The sequence below is a fragment of the Chiloscyllium plagiosum genome, unplaced genomic scaffold (assembly GCF_037043375.1).
Source record: "Chiloscyllium plagiosum isolate Xiang-an unplaced genomic scaffold, Cpla_swu_hap1 HiC_scaffold_38, whole genome shotgun sequence".
NCBI classification, from domain to species: Eukaryota; Metazoa; Chordata; class Chondrichthyes; order Orectolobiformes; family Hemiscylliidae; genus Chiloscyllium; species Chiloscyllium plagiosum.
Window position 1 is genome coordinate 51,335,635 of NW_028270176.1, and position 27,163 is coordinate 51,362,797.

Here is a 27,163-nt window from a genome sequence, read left to right on the forward strand (position 1 = left end):
TACTGTTCTGTGTCCTACGTTCCGTATGGTAAACTGGGTAATAAACTCAGATCAATGTAAAAGGATATGGCACTCAGGAGGCGCTAGTCAACTGGGTACAAAATTGGCTTGATGTTAGGAGACAGAGGGTGATGGGAGACATGTTGCTTTTCTGACTGGAGGCATGAGACCAGCGGTGGAGTGGGTCCACTGTTGTTTGTCATTTGGATAAATGGTTTGATTTGGCATTCTGATTTCTTGGTAAGTACGTTTTTTTGAGTGACACTGAAATTGGTTGCAAAGTGGACAGTGAAAAAGGTTATCTATGATACAACGCGGTGAACAGGACTGCTGGGATAGTGGGCTGAAGAATAGCAACTGGCGTTTAATTAGATAAATGCGAAGTGTTCCATTTTGGTGAAACAAACGAGTTGGGACTTGTACAGTTCATGTTCGGACCCTGGGTAATTTGTCAGTCAGTGACCCAGGAATGTAGGTACACAGATCTTTGAAAGTGTCGTCACAGGCAGACAGGCTGGTGAAGCAGGCATTTGGGATGATTACCTTCATTAGGCAGAGCATTAAGCGTAGGAGTTGGGATGTCATGTTGTATCTGGACAAGACATTGGTAGGGCCACCGTAAATGCATGGCTGATCAATATGAAAAACTTGTCAAGTGCACTTACCTCATTGAGGGAAGGACATCTGACATTCTTACCTGGTCTGGCCTACACGTGACTCCAGACCACACAGCAATATGGTTGACTCTGTGCTAGCCTCTGGGTAATTAGCAGTGGGGCAAAGAATGCTGGTCCAATCAGTGACAGCCACATCCCATCAATGAATAAATAAAAATACATATGTCCCTCCCTACCTCTGCAAACCCCTCCAGCTGCAGCAATCCATACTGGCTTTGTAACACCGTTCAGGCCCTGTCGCCTCTCTGTAACACTCTCACCATATCCAGCACCTTCACCTCTCCCTGTTCCGATCGTGTCATTAAACCCTGACAATGAATCCTCTTCCCACTGCCCTCCTCCTGCTAGCAGACCCTTTGCAATCCCTTTAAAACGTACTCCTAAAACACTCTCTAATCTCAGGTTTTTAAATACTTTTTGGTGATCTTCGCAGCCTGATAATCTAATATGATCTATTTTGTCCTGAGTGAGGGATTGGTGGGGATTTCTTGATGAGGTTTTTACTGTTTTAATGTAATATCCTTCTGTTGAGTAATTTACTTTGTTCCTTCAAATGTTTTCCACTGTTCATTTGCAGACACATGTTTCAGTCTGTTTCGTTGTCAGTTCTCCTCTCAAACCCATGTAATTGGCTATTTTTGTTTCTCGTTGTAGCTTTTCATTTCTGTGGTTCACTTTAAAACTTTATATTCCTTTAACCTGCACGTTATTACAATTTCCCAGAAGATCTCTTCAGGTGACAATATTCATTCACTACGTGTCATCACGCAAAAGTCGACCTGAGATTGTTACGTCCCGAGCCAGTTGCACAATATGTTATTCTAAGAAACGCTGAAAAAAAACATTCTCCGAACTCCTCTTCCAAAAACACTGTTGTCAGTGTGATTCTCACAGATTATGCGAATATTAAAGTTTTGCAATATTATGACAATGCCTTTGTTAAAAAAAAATCACATGAATTCCTGTTTAACACAGTGATGAGCAATGAAATGCTGTTTGGTGGCCTGAAGCTGTTCAGCTGCTTGTGTCCTTCGTAAGTAGTAGCCAGGATTTACATTCAGACTGACTCTACTTCATGATTTGAAGCCAAATGCTTTCTGTGTAATGCCTTTGTTACCCATTGCTGTCAGGGTTACGCAATCCTGCTTTCCACATCTGCCGTAGACCCCGCAAGATTGTGTACCATTGAATATTTATGTTCAACATCTTGTTCGTCCAGTAATCATGTCTCCCTGGTGTCTAAATCTCATTTATCTCCGTTTCACAAATCCATCCACCTTATCGCAGCGACTTCTTCCATTCCAAAGAAAAACATACTTTACTCTTTCCCACATTTTCCTGTTACATACATATTCGCTGATGTACAGTTTTAGTTAAACTCTGTTCCTTCCTGTTGCTTTCTGCTTGTCTTCAGCCACATTCCTGTGCTGTTCCGATGCGTCACCTTTTCTCTTTGGATTTGAAAATCTCCTTTCACCTGAACCCTTTCCCTGCATCCTCTGTCAGTTCAAAACCTTATCCATAAACCTACCGACATTATTGGCCAGGACATTGGTCCCAGCACGGTTCCAGTGGGACCATTCTAATGAATTATTTTTTTTTAATCAAGTATGGGATGTGGGTATGTCGAGCTGACCATCCTTTCTTGCCCAGCCCTTGCTGAGCTTAAGCTGAGTAGTTTGCTTGGCAATGTCAGAGGGTAATTAGGAGGCAAACACTTTGCTTTAAAGTATGTTGTGCAGACTATGTGAGGATGAACAGATGTCCTTCCTGAAACAAAAACAAGTGCTTGTGGGTTTTTTTGTCCATCAGCAATGGTTTCATACTTATTTATGGATTGTTAATTATTATTTTCAAAATTATTGATTTCAAATTCCATCATTTCTGATGGTGGGATTCAAACCTATCTCACCTGAATATTAGCGGAGGTTTTGGATACATGCTCCAGGAATAATACGACTGTGTCATCACTTCATCTGCTCACTGGTTGCTCATCCCTGACCACTGATATCAGCGCACCACAAAGCAAAACTCACCCATTTCTTTGTTTCTGAAATCATCCTGAACTCTGGTGATTTCACTCAGTATCTCTCCATGTGGTATCCCTCACCGTGTGGTTCTAATTGGTGCCTCTGTCAGCGCCTTTTGCTCTTCTAGCTACTCCCGATCCTGAGCTAACAGAATTCTCCACTCCAGAGAGACGCAGCAGCACAGGCCAGGGATGGAGACTGGGATGTTCCAGATCTCTGTTGTATTCTCTGCCATTCTTCCTGTGTAACCCTGTCTGCGTCAGTCTAATTTCCCACTGTGTTGATTTTTGTACCTCCTGTACGTATTCAGGGAGGTATTCCTGACTCAATTGACATCCCAGATGCTGGGTGTGTTATCTATCACCTCATTGAAGATGGTTAGTCAGCCAGAGAGAGAAATGGTTGGGTGATCTGGAGCCGCCAATAAATCCTGCAGTGACATACGATCACTTTCAATTCACAGAGCAGAGACAAATGACGGCTCCAAACATCGGCTGACAAGACATGACACAAATACAGTGCTGGATGGGGAGCGCAGTACAGACGCACCCCTGGCTCAATCACTACCCCTACTTTAAGTTATGTTGTGTTTAGACAGCGTCAGGAGTTCACAGTTATCAATCCATGCGTGTGCTGGATTAGTGAGCATCAGTGCAACTGAGGAGGAAGCAGGTCTCCTGCAAGAGCTGCCTGGGAACTTCCTGTTCTGTGTTTCTTCTCGAACACTGTATCTATGTCATGTATTGTGGACCTGTGTCGTTCATCATTTTTACTCGTATAACAGTTCCTGTTCTTGTAACTTCCTCCCTTCCCGATAGTCTCTCCACATGTTTGAAATGTGCTGCATTCCAGACTAACATCCCTATCTCTGTAACTTGCTTCAGTGTCTGCAACATTTCTTATCTCGATAGTCTCCTCCTCCAATGACAGAGTCATGCAGCACAGAAACAGGACCTTCGGTCCAACTAATCCATGCTGACCACGGTTTCTGAACATGTCGCGTTTGCGTGCGTTTGACCCCTATCCCTTCAAATCTTCTCTTTTCCATGTATCTGCCCAAATTTCTTTTACATGTTGTAATTACACTTTTCTCTACCACTTCTCCGGCAGCTCATTGAATACATGAACCATCCTCTTTGTGCGAAATGTTCTCCTACTGTCCTTTTTAAGTATTTCCTCTCTCACCTTATATTTATGCCCTCTAGTTATGGACTCCACTACCCTGTGGTAGAGGTTTTAGACATTCATCTTGTGTATACTCCATATGGTTTTATAAACGTTGATAAGCTCACCCTTCAGCAACCTACGCCCAATTAAAATACGAAGGACAATGATACAAATATCTCTGATGGGGTCCCTGCCACTACTTTGCCACAATTCTCTGGCATACACTTGTTTCAAACTTGGGGCTTTCTCTACCTTTGTATTCTAAGACCTCCAACACCACCTCTTCCGTGAATGGGACTCTATACAAACCATCGCTGTTTCTTTCCCTTCATGTCCTAGTCTTTATCCACGGTCCGTTCTGACATTAAATAATAGGATCTCAACCATTTCCTGTGGTTCCACACATGGATGGCCTCATTGATCTTTGAGGGCCGTACTGTCTCTATAGTTGCTTTCGTGTACTTGTATGGTGTAGAATTTCTTTGAATTCTTCTTAACCTGATCTGACAAAGCTGTCTCTTTCCTCTGTTTCTCTTTTCACCCTATCTAGCCTCTACTTGTAAGTCAAACCCTCCAGAATCAGTAACATCTTCGTCAATCTTTGCTCCGTTTGCAGTTTCAGAAGATGTTTCCTATAGCCGGATGATCAGACTTCTATGCAGTACTCCAAGTGGACTCACAGTAATGTCTTGTACAGCTGCATCATGATCTCCCAACTCATGTACTCAATGCTCTGACCCATGGAGGTAAGTATTCCACATGTTGCTTTCACCTTCTTGTCCAACTGTGATGCCACTTCCAAGGCACAATGTAATCTGCAGCGCTTGGTATCTCTCTGTTTGACAACACTGTCCAGTGCCCTATCATTAACTGTGTTAGTCCTCCCTGATTTGTCTCCACAAAATCCATCACCTCAATTAAAATCCATCTTATATTCTTTGATCCACTCGCCCAGTTGATCAAGAGCGCCTTCGATAAATGTATTCATTGCCCACTAACACTTTTTTGACTGTCCAAAATGATTCCCATATTCTTGGTTATGTAAAGAATGCACATGTCTGGAGCCAGCAACAATCCTCATGCATACCGCTGGCCAGAGGCCTCCAGTCTGCACAACAACCCTCTCCCACTAAGCTCTGTCTCCTACTGTCAAGCCAATTTTGTGTCTGTTTGGCTCGCTCTCCCTAAACCCATGCGATCTAACCTTACTCCAAGTGTACCACGCTAAACCGTATCAAAGGCCTTGCTGAAGTCAGGATAGACAATGTTTGACTCTAATTTTTAAGGATGCCCTTGCCCTCTCTCTACTTATGAAGGACTTCACCTGGTTTTATTGCACTGCATTTTCTTATCAAACTCATGATTTCACTTGAACAGTATTCACTGGACTTGCTGCCTTTGTCATTCCCTCTTCATGAACACACTGGCCATGGATTCTCACTGTATCACTTTAAAATACTCCACTTTCCAAATGTAGCCCAAATTGCAGGCAGTTCATCCCAGTCGCTGTTTGCCACATCCCGTCTAATTATAGTAGACTCAGTTGTGAGAGGGGCAGACAGGAGACTGTGTGGCTGCAGATGTGACCCCAGGATGGTGTGCTGCCTCCCGGGTACCAGGGTCAAGGATGTCTCTGAGTCGTTACTGAACATTTTGAAGAGGGAGGGTGAAGAGCCAGAGGTCAATTTGCACATAGGTCCACATGATAGAAGTAGACAAAGGAATAGGGTTCTGTGAAATAAGTATCGGGCATTAGTTAATAAGTTTAAAAGCAGGATCTCAAGAGCAGTGATCTCTGGATTAATCCCAGTGTCACTCGCCAGTGAATGTAGATATAGAAAGTTATGCCAGATGGATGTGTGGCTGAGGAGCTGGTGTGACGGAGTGGGGAGGGGGCAATGTTTTCAAGTCTTGGATCATTGGGATCACTTCTGGGGGAGAGGTGACCTGAAGAAAGGGGATGGGTTGGACTTAAACCATAGGGGGCGCCAGTATCCCTTGTGGGGGCGATGGTAACGGGATGGGCTGACTGGCAACGCACAAGGCCTGACTGGTAAGGCAGATGAGCTCAGAGCATGGATTGGCTCTGGGGACTGGGATATTATAGCCATAATGGAAACATGGCTGAGAGAAGGAGAGAAGGCAAGGACTGGCAGCTCAGTATTCCAGGATGCAGAAGATATAGGCGGGACAGATTGACAAGTAAGTGAGGTGCGAGAGTTGTCCTTTTGATAAGGGAGGACAGAACAACAGTGTTAAGAGAGATTACTCTTAAAGTGTCATCAAATGGGGTAATATGTTTAGAAGTTAGAAATAAAAAGGGAATGGTCAGTCTGCTGGGATGTGTTCTAGACCCCCAAATAGCCATCGGGTACTAGAGGAGCACATGTGAAGAGAGGTTGCAGGTACCCATAGGAATAATACAATAGTATTGGTTGGAGATTTTAATTTCTCCTGTATTCACTGGGCCACACAGAGTGTAAAAGGCCTGGATGGAGTGCAATTTGTCAAATGTGGCCAAGAACGTTTCCCAAATCAGTTTGTAAAAGGCTTACTCAACTCAGGCAGGTAGAGGTCTAGCAAGTGACTGAAGTGTCAGTCAGAGAGCACTTGGTGTCCAGTGACCACAACTGTCTTCGTTTTAATATAGTATTGGAAAAAGATCAGACAGATCCACAGAATAAGGTGTGAAACTGGAGCAGGGCCAGTTTTGGGGCTATTAGGCAGGATTGAGTAGAGGTCGATTGGGTGAATTAAAAATCACACAACACCAGGTTATAGTCCAACAAATTTATTTCGAAGCATTAGTTTTCGAAGTGCAGGAGATCATCCTAAAAGATGAAGGGCTTAATGTAAATTTGTTTGATATCGCATTCCATGGCACTGCAATCCTGTGGCTATAAAATCTGTGCCTTATGACTGTACTGCACAAACACCTGATGTAGAAGCAGCGCTCTGAAGCCTAGTGCCTCCAAATAAATCTGATGGACTGTAATCTGGTGTTGTGTGACTTCTAACTTTGTACATCCCAGTCCAACACATGCTCCTCCACAGCATGACTGCCATCGATTGGGTTTGTCTGTTTGAAGGAAAAGCAACGACTGGCAAGTGGGAGGGATTTAAAAGCGTGATGTCAAACATCTCGGGCCAATATGTCTCTGTTAGCGTGAAGGGAAAAGCTGGTAAGATTTGGTAGCTCTGGCTGATTAGGGATATTGGGGCTCTGGAACGGAAAAAGAAGATGGCATACGTTGGATTTAAGATATCCGTATCCTCTTCCAGCCCAAAAGATACGATCAATCTGTGAAGACCCTACAATCCTCTCAAGGCTCTGCAGAAGTCCCGATCTATAGAACTCACTCCAATGCCTGTTACTCTCCTGATCCAGTTCTGAAAAGATTCACTATCTATGTAACATCCTCCCGTCGCTATCACCCACCCTGTCAACGTAAGCTCCTCCAGTTCCTCCATCTATCTACTCATCTTCATAACCTTCTCCAGCTCTTACACCCCTATCTGTGCAAATGTCACCCTCCCCTACAGACCTTCCTATTTTGACGAAACTGTAGGAAGTTACTAATGCTCACTTATCTATGAAACTGTCTTCAATCAAAATTGCTGTGCATATACCCTGAAATATCTGCTCAATTCCACACTATCCATATCTAAATAAACTCCAGAGCCTACGTTTTCCTACGTCTATACGCATCTTCAGTCATAACTACCCTCCATACATCTATTTGTTCTTCCAGTCTATACAACTGTCTTGGTCCCCAGAATCTGATTCATTCACCAAGAACACTGCTGTCTGTGTAAAACACTCCATTCTACCCAACACCATTATCCCTGCAAAGTGCTCCATCCCTCCCCATCTCCACATCTCCATGACCTCCTGCAGGCCCTACAGCTCTCCACATTCCTGCAACCTCCTGTGGCTCTATGGTCCTCCCTCCCTGTGAAACCACCAACCGTCCCCACAACCCTCCCTGTCTGGATCGTCTGCTTCAGATCAGACCATTGCTTTGTCTGTTACCTTCGACAATCCTAGCAAACTTTCCTATTTGTATATCTACATTCAGATCCCATCCTCTCCAATTTTCTGTAACCCTCCCTGTAGAGAACATAGAACTGTACAGGACAGGAAAGGCCCATCGGCTCTCAACGTTGTGCTTTACCTTACTCTAAGATCAAACTAACCGCCATACCCTACATTTTACTATCACCCTGGTGCCTATCCAAAAGTTACATAAATGACCCTAATGCATCTGACTCTACTTCCACTGTTGGCAATCCATTCCACGCACCCACCACCCTCTGTGGAAAATACCGAGCTCTGACATCTCCATGTACCTTCCTCCAATCGCCTTCAATTTATGCCCCCTCGTTATAAGCCAATTTCACAATGGGAAAAGTCTCTGGCTATTCACTCTATCTATGCCTCTCATCATCTTGCACACCTCGAACAAGACACCTCTTGTCATTTTTCATTCTAATGAGAAAAGCCTGATCTCGCACAATCTTTCTTCTAAAGACATGCACTCCAGTCCAGGCAGCATCCTCATGAATCTCCTCTGCACACTCTCACAAAAGCTTCCACAACTTTCTGATAATGAGGCAACCAGAACCACCACAATATGCCAAGTGTTGTCTCACCAGGACTCTATAGACCTGCAGCATAACCTCGTGGCTCTTAAACTCAATCCCACTGGTAATGAAAGCCAATATAGCATATGCCTTCAATTCAAGGTGATCACCTTGAGTGGCAACTTTGAGAGATCTATGTTAATTGCACTCAAGATTCTTCTGTTCCTCCACACTGTCAAAAATCCTGCTGTTAACCCTGTAAGTACTGTCGGAGGAATCCTTCATTCTTAAACCCTTTCTATCTTGGTAATATCCTCCAATCTTGACAACACTTGTAAACTGTGAAACTAGTTCAAGTCCCGACAATCCTCCACAGTTCTGAAACCTCTTTTATTAGCATCAAACCTCAAAATTACTGAAGCCTCTTTTTGCTAATGTAATATTCCTAATATCTGCAAAATTCTCCCGTCTTGGTATCACTCACTATCTGTGTAACTCCCACCATCCTCTCGTGCCCTTCTCGGAACATTGTAGAGGAAGGAAGACTTATAGAGTCCGGGCCATGTTACAGAGGTAGGGAGGGCTGCAGAACCTGGAGGATGGTACAAATGTAGGAAGGGACATGGATCCTGCAGAGGGTTAGAGGGAGCGGGATTCATAGAGCATGCATGAGGGACCAGGAATGGGTTTTGGAGCCTGACAATGTTGAAATTTGAATGACTGACTGTTTTTGATCAGACTGTTGGGCCGATCTCGCTGTCCTTTTCATGGAGCTATTTGCCAGAATGATTATGCATGTTTCAGATTCCCAGACTGGGAGATGTGAGTTCAGATGTGAATCTATTTGCCCATTCTGTCTGTGTGCCTGATACTGACCTGGTGCTGCTCTGGTAGAAAGCACTCTCGGTGCATTGTGATGACCTCCAGATCTACGAGTCAGATCAGAGCTCATCTCATCAAAGCCTAGGTTTGGAATGTTCTTTATTTTGTTCATTATTTTCAAGTGGCAGTTTCACGAGATGCGGGAATTAGGGAGTTTCCATTTTAAGAGAATGAAATATTTATCATTGGGAATTGGGAAGCCTTCCAAAATAAGATAACGGCAGTCCAGAGACAGGAGAGGTACTCCCATTAGGGTAAAAGGTAGGGAGAATTTTGCAGATATTAGGAATATTACATTAGCAAAAAGAGGCTTCAGTAATTTTGAGCTTTCATGCTAATAAAAGAGGTTTCAGAACTGTGGAGGATTGTCGGTAGATGTACGGAATAATGGATAATTCGAGAAACTGAGGTTTTAGTTAAGAAAAAAAGCATATGTCAGGTACAGACAGGAGAGATAGCGTGGACAATTAAGAACAGTGTAACGACAGTAGGAGTATACTAAAGAGGGAAACCAGGAGGGCAGAACGGCGACATGAGATAGCTTTGTCAAATAGGGTTAAAGAGAATCCAAAAGGATTTTATAAATGTATTAAAGACAAAAGGGTAGCTAGGGAGAGAATAGGGGCCCTCAAAGATCAGCAAGGCAGCCTGTGCGTGCAGCTGCAGTCGATGGGAAGATACTAAACAAGTGTTTTACATGAGTATTTATTGTAGAGAAGGACATGAAAGATATAGACTGTTGGTAAATAGATGGTAACATCTTAAAAAGATGCTACTTCCCTGCAAGGCCCCAAGAGACACTTCCATATCCGCCACAAATTCACCTGCACCTCCACGCACGTCATCTATTGCATCCGCTGTACCCGATGTGGCCTCCTCTATATTGGGGAGACAGGCCGCCTACTTGCGGAACGTTTCAGAGAACACCTTTGGGACACCCGGACCAACCAACCCAACCACCCCGTAGCCCAACACTTCAACTCCCCCTCCCACTCCATCAAGGACATGCAGGTCCTTGGACTCCTCTATCGCCAGACCATGGGATCACGACGGTTGGAGGAAGAGCGCTTCATCTTCCGCCTGGGAACCCTCCAACCACAAGGGATGAACTCAGATTTCTCCAGATTCCTCATTTCCCCTCCCCCCACCTTGTCTCAGTCAAATCCCTCGAACTCAGCACCGCCTTCCTAACCTGCAATCTTCTTCCTGACCTCTCCGCCCCCACCCCACTCCGGCCTATCACCCTCACCTTGACCTCCCTCCACCTATCGCATTCCCAACGCCCCTCCCCCAAGTTCCTCCTCCCTACTTTTTATCTTAGCCTGCTGGACACACTTTCCTCATTCCTGAAGAAGGGCTTATGCCCGAAACGTCGATTCTCCTGTACCTTGGATGCTGCCTGACCTGCTGTGCTTTTCCAGAAACACATTTTCAACATCTTGAAAAGTGTCTATATTACAGAGGAGTTGGTGCTGGACCTTGTCGGATGTACCCTCGAACTGTGTGGGAAGCTAGAAAAGTGATTGCTGGGCCCCGCGCTGAGATACTTGTATCGTTGATAGTCACAGATGAGGTGCCGGAAGACTGGAGATTGGCTAACGTGGTGCAACTATTTAAGCAAAATGTTAAGGAAAAACCAGAGAACTACACACCGGGTTGCTTGACTTCAGGGGTGGGCAAGTTAAAGGAGGGAATCATGAGGGACAGGATTTTTATGTATTTGGCAAGGCAATTCTAATTATGGATAGTCAGCATTGCTTTGTGTGTGGGAAATCATGTCTCAAAAATTGATTGAGTTGTTTTGAAGAAGTAGCAAAAAGGATTGATGAGGACAGAGTGTTGGATGAGATCCACATGTATTTCAGTAAGGTGTTCAAAAAGCTTCCCCAGGGGAGATTGGTGAGCAAGGTTAGATCACATGGAATACAGGGAGATCTAGCCATTTGGATACCGAACTGGCTAAACGTTGAAGACAGAGGGAGGGTTGTTTTTCAGATTTGAGACCTGTGACCAGTGGTGTGCCACAAGTATCGATGCAGAATCCACTATTTTCCTTATCTATATAAATGATTTGGATGTTAACATAGGAGGTATAGTTAGTAAGTTGGCAGATGCCACCAAAAGTGGAGGTGTGGTGGACAGCAAAAACGTTATCTCAGATTAAAACAGGATCTGTATCAGATGAGATAATGGGCTGAAGAGTGGCAGATAGAGTTTAATTAAGATAAATGTGAGGTCCTACATTTTGGAACGCAAATCTTAGCAGGAATTATGCAATTAATGGCAAGGGACTAGAGAGTGTTGATGAACAAGGAGACTTTGTTCATTGTTCCTTGAAAGAAGAATCGCAGGTAGATAGGATAGTGAAGAAGGTGTTTGGTATGCTTGTGTTTATTGATCAGAGCATTGAGCAGAGGAGTTGGAAGGTCATGTTTGGCTGTATAGGACATTTGATATGCCACTTTTGGAATATTGCATGCAAAACCTGTCTCCTCCCTATCAAAGGATGTTGTGTAAATTGAAAGGGTTCAGAAAAGATTTACAAGGATGTTGCCAGGATTGGAGGATTTGTGCAACAGGGAGAGTTTGAATGGGCTGATGCTATTTTCCTTGGAACACCTGAGGCTGAGGGGTGACCAGATAGATATTTATCAAATCGTGAGAGGCATGGATAGGTTTAACAGACAATGCCTTATCCCTGCGGCAGCGGATTCCAGAACTGGAGGGTCTAGGTTCAGTGTGAGAGGGGAAAGATAGAAAAGGAGCCTAAAGGACAACGTTTTCAGGCAGAGGGTGGTTCCTTTATAGAATAAACTGCCAGCGTAAGTGGTGGAGGCTGGTATAATTACTGCATTTAAAAAGCATATGGAAGGGTATACGAACATGAGGGATTGAGAGGGATTTGGGCTAAGTGCTGGAAAATGAGATGAAATTATTTTAAGGTATGTGGGTGGCGTGGATGAGTTGGACGGAAACGTTGGTTTCTGTGCTGTACATCTCTATGATTGTAATTCTTTTCCACTGTCCATTTCCAGGCACACTTTTCACTGTTTCCCCTGTTTACCTTAGCTTATCGACCTCTCAAACACATGTAAATGGATTTGGTTGTGCTTGCCGGGTGTGCTTTATGGTCATATTAAAACTCCATCATCTCTTTGAATTCCACTACACTACAAATTTCCCAGAGGATTACTCAGTGTGACATTACTCCTTCACTCAGCGTCATCACCCAACGGTCGATCTGTGATAGACACGTCCCTGGCCATTTCCACAATGTGATATTCAAAGAGACACTGACAAAAACATTACAAGAGGAGTTTGGAGAATATCACTTTTGCCAATGTGACTGTCCCAGATTATACAAAGTTTGAAATCTCCCAAAATTAACACAGTGCCTTTGAATTACACAGGAATTCATTGGAATATGCAACAGTGTTTAGCAATAAAATGCAGTTAGGCAACCTAAAAACTGTTCTCTTGCTTGTTGTTTTGCCAAATATTACTCAGGATCTGCATTCAGGCTGGTTCAGCTGCAAAATCTGAGTCCACATGCTTTCTCTCTAATGTCTTTATTATCCATTACTGTCAGGATTAACAATCCTGCACTCCCTGAGACCCTCAAGGATGTGTACAATAGAATATGTATGTTCAATCTTCAGTTCGTCCTGTCACTACGATTCTCAGATGATTACATCCCATTTACCTCTGTGTCACAAGTCCATGTATCTTATTGCAGAGACTTTATCCATTCCAAAAAAAGAACATAATAATTTATGTTTTCTCACAATTTCCTGTCACAGCCCAATTCACTGACGTACAGTTTTAGTGGAACTCTGTCTTATCCTATTCCTTTCTGCATGTTTTGGCAACATCCCTATGCCGTTCGATGCTTCACATTTTCTCTTTGGATTTGGACAGCTCCTTTCAACTGAACACTATCCCTGCATCCACTCTGTTCATAAACGGACTGACATGATTGGCCAGGATACTGCTCCAAGCAATGTTGTTTTTAATTCACTCGTGGAATGTTGCTGTCTCTGGCTGGCCAGCGTTTAGTTCCCACCCCCGAGCTGCCCTTGAGCTTTGTAGCTTGCTGGATCATATCAGGGGACAGTTTCGAGTCAACCTCATTGCTCTGGGACTGGATTTATATGGAGGTCGGACCTGCTGCCGCGAAAAGCTTTCCGTCCTTAAAGATATTAAGCAATCAGAAGTGTATCCCTCACACCGGCATTGCCCTCTGGATGAACAGCATATCGAGAATAATACGAGGCCATCATCTCTCCCAAGCGTAGCTCAACCTACACTAAGTACTGATCCCAGTACACCATGAATTGAAACCTTTCAATCGTGACTATTGTTTGATCCTGATAGCTTCCTGCATTCTGGTGATATCACTCAGTCTCTCTCCATGTGGTATCCCTCACTGTGTGGCTCTCATTTCTGCCCCTGTCAGCGTCTCTCGCTCTTGCAGCTACTTCAGATCCTGAGCCAACAGAATTCTCCACTCCGGAGAGACGCAGCAGCACAGGCCAGGGATGGAGACTGGCATTTTCCATAACTCTGTGATACACAGTGCCATTCTCCATGTGTACCTCTCACTGCGCCAGTTTAAGTTCCCATTCTGTCTGTTTCTCTGTCTCCTGTATGTTCTCAGGAAGTTCCTAATTCAATAAACCAGCCAGTTGCTGGGTGTTCTGTCCATCATCTCATTGAAGGCAGTTGGTCAGCCAGAGAGACAAATGGCAGGGAGATCTGGAGCCTTGAATAAGTCCTGCAGCGAGGTTAGATCACTCATAGTGAACAGAGCAGAGAGCATTTAAACGGCTTGAAATATTCGCCGTCAAGACACGATGTAGATATGACAGCCCACCCTGTCTCTGAAGGGTGAACACAGAACATAAAGTTCCCAGGCTCAATCTCCACACTCTTGTAAGAGGATTACTTTCAGCTCTGTTGTACTGAGCCTTCCTGAGACAGCATCGGGAGTGTCACAGTTACCAGTCCAGGACTGTGTTGCCTCAGTGAGCATCAGGACAACATAGGGAAAATCAGGCCTACCACGAGGAGATGGTATTGAAGCCTGGAATCTTTCTTTTTCCTGTTCCCTCTCCAACACACTTTGCTGTCACATAATCGAATCATACAGCAAGGAAACACAGCTTTCAGTCCAACTCATCTGCGCCAGTGCCTTGAATGCTTGTATCTCTGTAACCTCCTCCCTTGTCTCTAATCCCACTAAATATTTAAAACCTACTCCAATGCTGACTACTCTCCCTATCTCTATAAACTGCTCCAATCTGTATACTATATCCTATCCCAGCAATTTCCTTCAACAGTCATTTCTAGCAGCCTACAGCCCACCCTGTCTCTGTAACATCCTCCAGCCTTCATCAACTACCCTACATCTGTGTACCTTCCTCCAGCCCGTACAGCGCATGATATTACTGCAACCTTCAATCTCGATGACATTCTTGTCTCCCATCCTACACCACAGCATGACCTCTGAAAACATACTATCCCAACAGACTTCCCGATCTGTGTAAACTCCTCCTGTCCCTTTAAACTTTTCTGCCTGTTTTTTCAGCTCCAATCCCTGCAACCTTTCCTGTGTTTAGTATTCTGAAGCGACTTTAACCCTCCCCATGTTTGCAGCCGCATCGATTCTCTGAAATCTCCTTTGTCGCTGTGACCTTCTGGCAACACAACAATACTCTGTAATTCAATCTCTCCCATTACGAAGAGCCTTCCTGACTCTGTAAAAACAACCTGAAGCCACTAAAAGCATCCATATCCCTAAAACATCCTCTTGGTGGCTGTGTCCAAGCCCAGACCCCACAGCTCTCGCTTTCTGTAACCTCCTTCTGTTTGAAGAACTATCCAGTGTCTACACTACTCTGAATCACTAACTTCATCCAATCGCAATAACCATCATCACCAACCTCACTATCGCAGTAACCTCTTCCAGCTCCTTGCTATCACTGTCCACCACTGCTCTTATTACCTTCCCTATCACACCATTTTATCTCTGCAACCCTCACAACCACAATGAATCTAATCTAACTATACAAACAGTCCAACAATCAGTAAACACTTCCTCTTCCTACTTCCCTCCATGTGCATGTAATCTCCTTGAGTCATTAGAAACATTTGCCTATTACCATCTCCAGAAACGATGATAGTGTATATTTGTCTAACGAACACCACTGCCTGTATTCCTCCCTGCCACAGCAACCTTCTCCAAACCCCTTCACACATCCCTTTTCAGTCACCTTCTCCAGCCTCCACAGGATGAATGTCTGGCCCGATCTCATTAAATCTCGATCAGACTCCAAAGGTCTCCCTATCTCAGTAATGTCTCGTAGTCACTCCATCACTCTCTATCTCTGTAACGCCCCCCAGTCACTCCATCCCTCGCTATCTCTGTAGCGTCCCCCAGTCACTCCATCCCCTATCTCTGTAACCTCCTCCAGTCAATCCTTCCCTCCATATCTCTGTAACCTCCCACAAACACTCCAACCCTCTTTATCTCTGTAACCTCCTCCAGTCACTCCCACCCTCCCTATCTCTATAACTTCCCCACCACGCCGCTCCACCCTATCTCTATAACCGCCCCCAGTCACTGCACTCCTTCCTATCTCTGTAAGCTCACCAGATCACTCCTACAATTTCCAGAATGGTGGACTGAGGGGCTTATTGCTGTGTTGTACTGTTCTATTTTCTAATTTGGCATCTACCCTGGCAAAACACCCCTGAATCCTGAATGTTTCACTCAATTTCTCTCCCATTCTTCGAAATGCCAATGTTTCAAACTCAATCTCCTTGATCTCTTCCCATTAAAAAATTCCGCCATTTCCAGAATCAGCCGAGTGTATCTTCTCTGGCCTGCCTCCAGTGCAAGAATATCTTTCCTTTGGGTACTCACGCTGTTGATAAGGTTCTTCGTGTGGTCTGACTTGTATCTTGTATAATTTTAGGAAGACTTCCGTATATTTAGACCCCAATCGCTTTGTAATAAATGCCAGCATTTGATTTGCCTTCTCTATTAGCTGCTGACCCTGTACGCTACGTTTTTCAGATTGATACACAAGGATTCCCAAAACGCTTTGTTCAGTCTGTCTGATACAAGCCGTGTTAGCCTGACAGTAAGTCAGGAACATATTGGAGTGTATTAGAAAGGATATGACAATAAATGGAAACTGGATGCTGAGAAACAATGATAGACGCATGATTTTATAAAAGGGTAATATTTCTAAGTCTGTTAGATTTTACATTTTGATGTGGTAAAAATGGCAGAATACACAAGGGTGGGGGAGTCTCTGGCATTCAGGGGATATTTGAAATTTCAGAGGCATTTTTTCGAGTTTCAACTCGGGCTAAAGTATGATGACGGAGAGAATGGGGCCCCTGAAAGGTCAATGAGGCTGTCTTTGTGAAACACTGCTGATGGGGAAAATCGGAAACAAATATGTTGCGTTAGGATTTACTGTTGGCAAAGACATGGAAGCACGGGAACTTGGTAAAATAGATAGTGATGTATTGAAAAGAATATACGTTGGAGAGCAGGAGGTACTGGGTGTCTTAAAATGCAAACTTTGATAAAACCATGGTACATGATCAGATGTGACCCAGTTCCTTGTAAGAAGCTCGGGAGGAAATTCTAGGGCCCCTTTCAGAGGTATTTGGATCAGCGATAGCCACTACAGACCAGTGAGACCGATAGCAGAAGTGGGTAAGTTGTTGGAGGAGATCCTGAGACAGGATCTTCATACAATTGGAAAGGCAAGGGCGGATTAGTGATATTCAGCATGCCTTTGTGCATGGAAAATGATGCATGAGTGTTTCTGGAGGTAGACAAAGAATAGATCAAGGCAGAACGTTAATGAAGCCACCATTAAACGTTGTAGATTATGTGGAAAAACTGAACTGGTTCACTTATGAGGGAAGGATATCTGACATTCTAACCTGGTCTGGCTCACAAGTGACTCAAGATCCACAGCAATATGGCTGAGTCTGAGCTGCCGTGTGGGAAATTAGCAGTGGGTAAATGTATGCTGGTCCAACCGGTAACATCCTCAGCCCATGAATGAAAAATAGTATATATGATACCATGGCTACCACTGCAAACACTTACAGCTGCAGCAATTAGTGGGCAGCACGGTGGCACAGTGGTCAGCACTGCTGCCTCACAGCGCCAGAGATCCGGGTTCGATTCCCGCCTCAGGCGACTGACTGTGTGAAGTTTGCACGTTCTCCCCGTGTCTGCGTGGGTTTCCTCTGGGTGCTCCAGTTTCCTCCCACAGTCCAAAGATGTGCAGGTCAGGTGAATTGGCCATGCTAAATTGTCCGTCGTGTTAGGTAAGGGGTAAACGTAGGGGTATGGGTGGGTTGTGCATCGGCAGGTCAGTGTCGAGATGTTGGGCCGAAGGGCCTGTTTCCACACTGGCTTTGTAACACCGTTCAGGCACTGGTCCCTCTATGTAAAACTCTCACCAGCTCCAGCACCTTCCACTCTCCCTGTTCCTATAATCTGATTAAACCCTGACAAGACTTCTTCTAATAGTAAATCCTCAATGAACCCTTTAACAAATACTTCCGTATTTCTAAAGTATAGCATCTTCAGAAATGTTAGGTTTGCTTTCTCGTCTGAGCATCTCATAATCAAATCTGGTAATTCCTGGGAATTACTGGGCCAAGACAGTCCAAAGTTAGGGAGGAGCATTGGGAAGGTGTCGAGCACCTCGAGACTTGCTGTGGGGAGAAAGGGGAAAACAGGAGAAAACAGAACAAGGAGCAAGCTGCCACACCAACGCCCCATGCATCCCCTTCCCACAGCCACCGTTTGCCCCAAGTGTAGTAGAGTCTGTGAAATGGCACAACAGTCTGCACAGCCACGTACTGACTCCCCCTGAGAGTGGGAGACAGTCAGCCTTGTATGTGACCCACCGCCAATGAGATGGTAATCTAAGAAGATTGAATTCCTTCAAAATTATCCCAGTGCCTTTATTACAAATCCCAATAATTCCTGTTAATGCAGTATCTAACAACGTAATGCTGTAAAGGAGCCTTAACACTGTCTTTCCTCTTTTGCAGTCGGACCCGTATTGCACAGAATTTGGTTTCCCATTGATTAAAAATCCACGACCACTTATTTTCTTGGTAATCCCATTGTTATCTCTAAATGTGGGAGTTCCCCATCCTGCTTTCCATTCTGCCTGACTTTCCACAATGTTGTGTAGCTGTGACTATTAATGCCCCACCTTGTTGTTCACCCTGAGACCACGTCTTCTTGATGGCGCATAGATAAAAATCACAAGTCACACATGCCTATCCCTTATTGCACATGCCTCATGCATTCAAATTAAAAATCAGTAATTTACTGTTTTAACCACAATTTACTGTCACAAGCCTATTTGCTGATGTACAATTTTAGTTAAAATCAGTCCCTACCTGTTTGTTTCTGTTTGTCTTCATCCATATCCCAATGATATTCCAATATATCAAGCTTTCTCTATGGAATTTGGAATTTTCTTTCTCCTGAGCCCTCATCTGCGTCTGGTTAAAGCACTCTGCATAATCCTGGTCATATGATTGACCAAGGCACTAGCCCCAGCACAGTACCAGAAGAGTCCATCCCAATGAAATAGCTCACTGCTCCTTGGGTACTAGAAACAGTGCTTAGTGCGTCAGAACCACTGCTTCTGATCTTGAAATTTTCCTGCACTCCAGTTTTATCGCTCAATATCTCTCCATGTGGTATCCCTTACTGTGTGGGTCAAATTACTGCCTCTGTCAGCGCCTTGCACTTTTGCGGATTCTCCAGATCCTGAGACAACAGAATTCTCCACTCCAAAAAGACGCAACAGCACAGGACAGGGCTGGAGATTGAGATTTTCTCGATCACCGTTGGAATCAGCGCTACTCCACAAGTGTCATCCTGACTGCACCAGATTAATTTCCCATTCTATCTGTTTCTCTGTCTCGTGCAGGTAATAAGTTTGTGCCTGACTCAGCCGAATTCCAAACTCCTGGTTCGTTCATAATCATGACGAAGGATGGTGGGTCAGCCAGAGAGAGATGAAAAGTGAGATCTGGAGCCTTCAGTAAATCCTACAGCCGGTAAGATCACTCACATTAAAAAGCACTTCTATATTCAAACCCGGGAGATAGGACATAGTTACAGTGCTGGGCAAGGAACAGCAACATTCTAAAATTCATTCCCACTTGCCCTCACCTCTGCTGTACTGGTCCTCACTGAGACAACACAGGGAAACCCAGGCATCAATCCTTGCCCATGCTGTATTAGTGATCTCTGTAATATCCTCCAGTTCCAATAATCCTTCCTTTGTTTGGAATCTCTTCGAGTCCACACAATGCTTTCTGTCTCTGTAACGTTGTCCAATCCCAAACACCCTAATCCCTAATTTTCTCAAGTAGATACGAAATTTTTTCATTCCTGTAAACTCCGATATTCCTGTCTATCCATGTAAGCCCTTCCTACCAATACCACTCTCCATGTCAATTTGCCTTTAACCTCTCCATCCGTCCCTATGTATGTAAACTTCTCCAGCTCCTACAACCCTACATTTTCTGTGAAAAACTCTTCAGTCCATTGAGCTGTCCTGATCTGTGTAATCCCTTCCAGACCTGAAATACCTCCGTGTCTTTGTACCTATGTCAGGCTCCTACCTGAGAATCTCGCTCTCTTTCATCTCCCAAGGAATTCCTGACCTTAGGAACCACCTCCATCTGTTAATATCGTCCATGTCTACCATCCACTTCTGCCATCGCTATCATGGAATTTAGTCTCTACAATCCTAATGATGACGACAAAATCTTCCTCTCTAAAACACACTCAATCTCTGTAAACTCTGCTGGTCTCTTTTATCTTCACTGTGCATGTAATCTCCTTTAGTCACTCCAAATCTTTATACCTTTAACGTCTTCCCCATATGACTCCACTATTTATTATCTTTATCTTCATGAGTTGCCATAATTCTTACTGTGACTACCAAAATGTGCCATCCCTACATACCTCCGTTTCTGTGAAAAGTCCTCTTTATTCTTAAAACCCTCACTGTCTATGTCATCTGTTCCAATCTCCACAACTCTCCCTATCTCTGTAGAAACTCCCCAGTCAAAGCTGCTCCAATAATCTCCAACTCTTCTGATCTTTCTAACCCCCTTTAGTTGTGAAACTCTTCCCATCTCTGTAATATAATATCTTCCAGTGTCGGAAGTCATCCCTATATTTGTATGTTCCTCCAATCCCTACAACTGTCCCGGTCTTTTTAACATTGTACTGCATCTTGAAACCTCCTGATTGCTGAACCCTCTTCAGACACTGCATTTTCTCTATTTCTGCGACTTTCCCCTCCCTGCTCTTAGAATCCTCAGCCGTTATGATCTCTAGCTGTCTCTTTAGCCCCTCTTTCTCGAACGACCAACTGCCTCCACAATGCTCTGTACATCTTTAACCTCTTCCAGTGCCTTCAGCGCCTTCTATAACTGCAAACTCCCCATTTGCCAAGGTTACTCCATTTCCTACAATGTCTGTCAGAATCTGCACGCCACTCTACTGTCTGAAAATATCTGCAGCCACCACGGGAGTCCACACCATTCTTCGGTCCTCCAGTCCCATTAAGCTTCCCCTTCTTGCACCACCTAAAACCTCTGTATCTCAGTACTGTCAAAAAAATTTCGTGTCTCTGTAAACTGCTCCAGTCCTCCACTATCTTCATAAACATCTACAGACCCTAAACCCCTCCCTTTTTGTGTTACCTCTTCCAGTCCTGACAACACCACAATCGATGTAGACCCTTTAATCTTCAATTCTTGGGTAATTTCTTTAATTCCCTGGCAATTTCCTGAGCTTAGCAACAACCCCAATCTTTATGACTCTCCAGTTCCTATAAGACTCACTTTTAATGTCAGCTCATCGGTCTCTACAGCCATCTATAATCTCCTTATTCTTCTCCAATTCTTCGAACTTAATCTATTTAAACTTGACTCCTCCAACAACTCTCCTGACTACAGGAGCCTCTTACTGATTGTGCAGCCCGTCCCATCTCTGTATCTGTCTCCAACAGCAACCAGGCATTCTCCACTGTTTTGCTATCTCTGTAGCCATCAGAATCTTGAAGCGTTTTTATGTCTGTCAACGTTTTCAGGCACTACAGCCTTCTATATCTCTGTTCGTATATACAATACTCTTCTTCCTGAAACATCCCCTGTCTGTGCTTCCCAGTCTGTCTGCCTCTACCTACATCCACCCCTATCCCTTTCTCCAGAATCTAACCCAGCTCCCTCTATCTCTGTAAATTCCTCCAATCCCCAAACCCCTTTGTTCCACTGACATTTTTAACCAGATGTAACTCTGGTAAACTCTCAGGTGTTTAACTTGCATATCCTTGAACCACTGTAAGCCTCCCTATCTCTGTAACCTCTAGCCATTCTTTCAAATTTTCACTTCTGAGGAATGACTCCCTGCATTCGCCATAAGACAGATGGAATAGCAGTGAACAGATATGATGGAACTCTCATTTCGGAGATGTAGCTGCAGAATGACCATTGCTGGGAAGGGAATATTGAAGGGTTCTCGATTAGTGGAAGAGCACAGCAGTTCAGGCAGCATCCGAGGAGCACTCTCACTATCCCCGCCCCTCAAAACCCAGAGGGGAACACCACCCCTGCTCATGACTCCACCCCTATTCCCCCACCAACACACCCACTCCAGTTACCGGCCCTGCACCCACTCCCAGCTCCACACCCAAACCAGATCCCAGCTCCCAGCCCTGCCGAGTGTTTACCAGCCCTCTAGTCCTCAGCAAAGGACTCACTCTCATCCCTCTCTGCCCACGCATCAATGAATTTAATACACGCCATGACGTCGAACACTTCGTCCACTGCCTCCTCCTCCGAGCTTACTTTCACAATCAGCACTACCGCCCACCTTCAGAGGACCCCTTCGCCCACCTCCAACACACTGCATCCACCTGGACACCCGCGCTGGCCTATTACCCACCCTCGACCTCTTCATCTCCAAGTGCCGCCGGGACATTAACCGCCTCATCCTGTCTGCCCCTCTACCCCACTCCAACCTCTCACCCTCACAACACGCAGCTCTCCAATACCTCTGCTTCAATCCAGACCTCACCACCAAGCCAGCAGATAAAGGGGGTGCAGTGGTAGTCGGGCGCACTGACCTCTACACAGCTGAAGCCAAACACCAATTCGAGGACACCTCTTCCTACCACCCCCTCGACCATGACCCCACCCCTATCACCAAACCATCATCTCCCAGACCAGACAGAACCTCATCACCTCAGGAGATCTCCCACCCACAGCTTCAAACCTCAGTCCGGGAACCCTGCAGTGCCCAGTTCTACCTTCTTCCCAAGATCGACAAGCCTGACCACCCTGGCCGACCCATTGACTCAGCATGCTCCTGCCCCACTGAACTCAGCTCTACCTACCTCGGCACTTTACTATTCCCACTAGTCCAGGAACGCGACACATACGTTCGAGACACCATCCACGCCCTCCCCCTCCTCGAAGACTTCGGTTTCCCCGGCCCCCAATGCCTCATCTTCACCTTGGGTATCCAATCCCTCTACACCTCCATCCGCCATGACCAGGGTCTCCAAGCCCTCCGTTTCTTCCTCTCACTAATCCCCAACAATACCCTTCCACCGACACTCTCATTCGTTTGGCTGATCTGGTCCTTACCCTTAAAAACTTCTCCTTCGAAAACTCCCACTTCATCCAGATTAAAAGGTAGCCATGGACACTCATATGGGCCCCAGCTATGCCTGTCTCTTTGTTGGCTACAAAGAACTGTCGAACTTTCGCAATTACACCTGCACCACTCCCCACCTCTTCCTCCGCTTCATTGATGACTGCATTGGCGCTACCTCGTGCTCCCGAGAGGAGGTTGAGCATTTCATCAATTTCACCAACACATTCCACCCTGACCTTAAATTTACCTGCACCATCTCTGACACCTCCCTCCCCTTCCTGGACCTCTCCATTTCCAATAATAACGACCGACTTGACACCGACATTTTTTACAAACCCACCGACTCGCACAGCTGCCTGGATTACACCTCTTCCAACCCTACCTCATGCAGAAATGCCATCCCATATTCCCAATTTGTCCGCCTCTGCCATATCTGCTCCCAAGAGGATCAGTTCTACCACAGAAAACACCAGATGGCCTCCTTCTTTAGAGACCGCAACTTCCCTTCTCACGTAGTCAAATATGCCCTCCAACGCATCTCGTACACATCCCGCACCTCCGCCCTCAGACCCGACCCCTCCAACCGTAACAAGGACAGACGCCCCTGGTGCTCACCTTCAACCTAGCAACCTTCGCATAAACCAAATCATCCGCCGACGTTTCCGCCACCTCCAAAAAGACCCTACCACCACGGATATATTTCCCTCCCAACACCTTTCCACCTTCCGTAAAGACCGTTACCTCCGTGAGTAGCTGGTCAGGTCCACGCCCCCCTACACCCACCCTCCAATCTTGGAACCTTCCCCTGCCATCTCAGGAATTGCAAAATCTGCGCCCACACCTACTCCCTCACCTCCATCCAAGGCCGTAAAGGAGCCTTCCACGTACATCAAAGTTTTACCTGCACATCCACGAATATCATTTATTGTATCCCTTGCTCCCGATGCGGTCTCCTCTACATTGTGGAGACTGGACACCTCATAGCCGAGCGCTTTAAGAAACATCTCCGGGACACCCGCACAATCAATCATACTGCCTGTGGCCCACCATTTCAATTCCCCCTCCCACTCTACAGAGGACATGGAGGTCCTGGGCCTCCTTCACCGCCGCTCCCTGACCACCAGACGCCTGGAGGAAGAATGCCTCATCCTCCGCCTCATAACACTTCAACCCCAGGGCATCAATATGGACTTCAACAGTTTTCTCATTTCCCCTTCCCCTACCTCACCCCAGTTCCAAACTTCCAGCTCAGCACTGCCCCCATAACTTGTCCTACCTTCCAATCTACTTTTCCACCTATCCCTCCTCCACCCCCCGACCTATCACCTTTATCCCCTCCCCGACTCACCTCTTGTACTCTATGCTACTTTCTCCCCATCCCCACCCTCCTCTCACTTATCTTTCCACCCTTCAGGCTCTCTGTCTGTATTCCTAATGAAGTGCTTTTGCCCGAAACGTCGATTTTACTGTTCCTAGGATGCTGCCTGAACTGCTGTGCTCTTCCAGCACCACTAATCCAGAACCTGGTTTTCAGCGTCTGCAGTCATAGTTTTTACTTATATTGAAGGGTTGTTGGGATCTCGGCAGGCTAGGCAAAAAGCCAACAGGTTGTGAAGGAAGGACGAGTTTAATGCATTGGAGAGACAGTCATGTGGATCTCAATAACTGAAATTGGATTCTATCAGGGTGGAGCTGAGAATAAGCAAGCAGCAGCATCCGTCAGCAGGAATTCTTTTATAGGCTCCAGGCAATGATGGTAAGTCAATATGATTACAGTCAGGACACTGAATGTACTTGTAGTAAGGGCAGTACAGTAACCGTGTGTGACAGTGGTCTCCATCCCGACTGGATAACTCATGAGTGTCAGGGCTGTAATGGATGGAATCCTGGATTGTATACGAGATGGTTTTCCATAACAGCAGAACAAATGCTGTATAATAATAAATATGTAATTGTCTCATGTAAAGGTTTTTTAATGATCAGAGTCCCATAATGTTATTATGGAGATAATGAGTTTGAGTTCAGACCATGAGATGTGGGAGTGGAATGAGGCCATTTGCCCCAGTGAGGATGCTCTGCCCTCCAATCAGATCATGGTTGAACTGATAACTATCAACTCTACTTTCCTGCTGTGTACTCAAAACCCTTGTTTCTCTGATTAATTAAAGTTTGACCGTCTCTGCTGTAAATACTCTTGATGATGAAGCCTGGAAATCCCTCAGCAGTCAGGAATTCCCACAGAATCACTGTCCTCTGAGTGAAGACATTCCTCGTCATCTCCGGCTTAAATGTGTGAGCTCTTGCTGGGATTTCATGCCCTCGGGTTAAAGATTCTCACACAGTTGAATCGAACGGAAGTGGCAAATATAATTTTTGCAGATGACACGTAAATTGGTGGAGGTGAGGTTATTGAAGAAATAAATCTAAGGTTGCAGGTGGTTACAGGTCAGTTGGAAAGGTGTGCAGAGAAATGGCAAATTGAGTTTAATTTGGACAAATGTAAGATGATGGAGTTTAGGATGTCAAATTCAAGAAGAAAGTTAGGATACTGAGGGATATTGATATGCAGAAGGATCTTGATGCAAGTCAGTAACACCCTGAAAATGGCGACAGAAGTCTTTCAGATAGGAAAGAAAGCCAACGAAACACAGGCCTTCATCGGTCACCATGTTGTGTATAGTGGCTTGCATCTGATGTTGTGTCAGAAATTTGGACAGTCGGAATGTATTTTCTGCTGTGTAAGTTTCAAATAATACAGCTCACAGACTTAAGGGGAGAAAGAGAACGTTTAAACGAGATGTGTGAGGGAAGTTTTTTTTTAACACAGAGAGTGGATGTTACCAAGGGATGTCCTCGAAACAGAAATGTGAGTAACGTTTTAAAGTGGCATTTAGAGAGAAACATGAACAGGTAGAGAATAGAGGGAAATGGCCTGTGTGCAGGCAGCTGGTATGAGTTGAGAAAAGCATCATGGTGGGCCGTAGGGCCTATTGCTGTGCTGTACTGGACTAATCTATTTTCAAACTCCCCAGCATCCATTCGATCAAAACCCTTCAGAACCTTGGAAGTTACTTTCAGTTTCTCACTCTCACTTTTCTCAACTTCAATGGGTTCAATCTCAATTTACTCCATGTCTTCTTATTAGGTAATCCATCCATTCTCAGGATCAGCCGAGTGACCATCCTCTGGCCTGTCTCGAGTTGAAGAATATCTTTCCTTTTGGCGCGCACGCTGTTCATAATATTCTAGGTGTGGTCTGACTGAATATCTCGTATAGTTTTAGCAAGACCTTCCTATTTTTTAGACTCCATTCCCTTTGTAATAAATGGTAGAATTTGATTTGCCTTCTCTATTACTTGCTGACCCTGTAAGCTACTATTTTCAGTTTGATAAACAAGAACTCTCACAACCCTTTCTGCTGACAGTCTGAAACCAAATAGTGTTACCCTGATAGTAAGTAAGGAGCATAATGAACTGTGTTAGACAGAATATGTGAATAAACAATAACTGGAGCCTTAGAAACGCATTTTATAAAATATATTGTGTTTTTGAGCCTGTTGCATTTTATTTGTTGTTGCGATTATAAATGGCAGCGTAGATAAGGGTAAGAGAGGGGAGTGGTTGTACGGGTATATAGTTTATTTGAATTTTCAGAAGCCTTTACGTAAGTTTCAATAAGGGCTATGGAGTAATGTGGAAGAGAATAGGGCCCCTTAAATATGATTAAGGTTGGCTATGTGTAAAACCAGAGGAAATAAGTAATACATTAAACAAAAAAAATCTTGTCAGTATTTACCTTGGACAGAGGCTTGGAAGCTTGGGAACTTGTAGAATAAATAGTACTATCTTGGAATGAATCCTGGACAAAGAAGAGAAAGTGCTGGAATCTTAAAACAAATAAAGGTAGATCAATCCTCAGTAGTTAATTAGATCGGTCCTAGAGTATTATGGGACTGTGGGAAGAGATTGGAGTCTCCCGAACAGAGATATTTATATTATCAACAGGTGTCAAGAAGACTGCAGGGCGGCTAACGATGTTTCATCACTTAAGGGCTGCAGGGAAAAGGCAGGAAATTACATGCCAG